General features: G+C 32.3%; 1 non-coding gene across 1 annotated transcript; it reads right to left on the reverse strand.

Moving 5' to 3' along the window:
• Positions 1–1,396: 1,396 nt before the first annotated feature.
• LOC127742671 (small nucleolar RNA R71) lies at positions 1,397–1,500 on the reverse strand. Its single transcript, XR_008004030.1, has one exon. It is a non-coding gene; the product is annotated as a small nucleolar RNA R71 (small nucleolar RNA).
• Positions 1,501–2,114: the final 614 nt, after the last annotated feature.

Here is a 2,114-nt window from a genome sequence, read left to right on the forward strand (position 1 = left end):
ATTTGGGTTGACTTAGTCAAAAATTTTTAAAATTAGTTGTTTCTTGTAAGTCAAGTCAAATTTTCAAATTTTAAAAATCTTATCTTTTTTTCAAAACTTTTTCAAAAATCAAATCTTTTACTTTTATCTTATGAATTTCGAAAATTTAAAACTATTTTTCAAAATATTTTTCTTAATTTTATTTCAAATTTTCGAAAATTATGCTAACAATTAATATGATTGATTCAAAAATTTGAAGTTTGTTACTTTCTTGTTAAGAAAGGTTCAATCTTTAAATTCTAGAATCTTATCTTTTAGTTTCTTGTTAGTAAAGTAATCAATTTTAATTTTAATCATATCTTTTTATCTTATCTTTTATATCATATCTTTTTCAAAATTTTATCTTTTTCAAAAAATTTGATTTTAAAATATCTTTTCTAACTTCTTATCTTCTTATCTTTTCAAAATTAATTTTCAAAACTTTTTCAACTAACTGTTTGACTTTTTATTTGTTTCTTATCTTTTTCAAAACCACCTAACAACTTTTCTTTCTCTAATTTTCGAAAATACCTCCCTCTTTTTCAAAAATTCTTTTTAAATAATTAATTGTTTTAAATTTTAATTTTAATTATTTTTTATCTTAATTTTCGAAAATAATTAACTCCTTTTCAAAATTGTTTTCGAAAACTTCTCTCTCATCTTACTCTATTTATTCATTCATTTACTAACACTTCTCTTCATCTCAAATCACTGCCCCTATCCTCACCCTTGTGTTTGGATTCTCCTTTCTTTATTCCTTTTCTTCTTCTACTAACAATAAAGAACCTCTTTACTATGACATACAGGATTCCTCTTCTTTTTCTGTTCTCTTCTCTTTCATATGAGCAGGAACAAAGAAAAAGGCATTCTTGTTGAAGTTGATCCAGAACCTGAAAGGACTCTGAAGAGAAAACTAAGAGAAGCTAAATTACAACAATCCAGAGACAACCTTGCTGAAATTTTCGAACAAGAAAAGGAGATGGCAGCCGAACCCAACAATAATAATGCAAGGAGGATGCTTGGTGATTATACTACACCTACTTCCAAGTTTGATGGAAGAAGCATATCAATTCCTGCCATTGGAGCAAACAATTTTGAGCTGAAACCTCAATTAGTTGCTCTAATGCAACAGAACTGCAAGTCTCATAGACTTCCATCAGAAGATCCCTACCAGTTCTTAACTGAATTCTTGCAGATCTGTGAGACTGTTAAGACTAATGGAGTAGATCCTGAAGTCTACAGGCTCATGCTTTTCCCTTTTGCTGTAAGAGACAGAGCTAGAACATGGTTGGACTCTCAACCTAAAAATAGCCTGGACTCCTGGGATAAGCTGGTCACAGCCTTCTTGGCTAAGTTCTTTCCTCCTCAAAAGCTGAGCAAGCTTAGAGTGGATGTTCAGACCTTCAAACAAAAAGATGGTGAATTCCTCTATGAAGCTTGGGAAAGATACAAGCATATGACCAAAAGATGTCCTTCTGACATGTTTTCAAAATGGACCATGATGGATATATTCTATTGTGGTCTATCTGAGTTCTCTAAGATGTCATTGGACCATTCTGCAGGTGGATCCATTCACCTAAAGAAAACATCTGCAGAAGCTCAAGAACTTATTGACATGGTTGCAAATAACCAGTTCATGTACACTTCTGAGAGGAATTCTGTGAATAATGGGACGCCTCAAAGGAAGGGAGTTCTTGAAATTGATGCTCTGAATGCCATATTGGCTCAGAACAAAATGTTGACTCAGCAAGTCAACATGATTTCTTAAAGTCTGAATGGATGGCAAAATGCTTCCAACAGTACTAAAGAGGCATCTTCTGAAGAAGAAGCTTACGATCCTGATGCCAGGGCATCTTGGCCAGTTTCACTGACCTTTTCTTTACTGTTTTTAAGGTAGTTTCATGCATTTCCTTAGGAAATAAGCTAGTTTTGGGTAGATATTCACTTACACCTTGATTCAATCATACATTGTGAATTTTACATGATTTCATGAGGATTTTGCATGAGTTTAGTGACAAATTGTATATTGTATTCACTCTATTGCTTGATTTCAGGACCAAAGGAAGCAAGGAAGAACCACTTAGCAGTCATGTTAA

The sequence above is a fragment of the Arachis duranensis genome, chromosome 1 (assembly GCF_000817695.3).
Source record: "Arachis duranensis cultivar V14167 chromosome 1, aradu.V14167.gnm2.J7QH, whole genome shotgun sequence".
In the NCBI taxonomy this organism is placed as follows: domain Eukaryota; kingdom Viridiplantae; phylum Streptophyta; class Magnoliopsida; order Fabales; family Fabaceae; genus Arachis; species Arachis duranensis.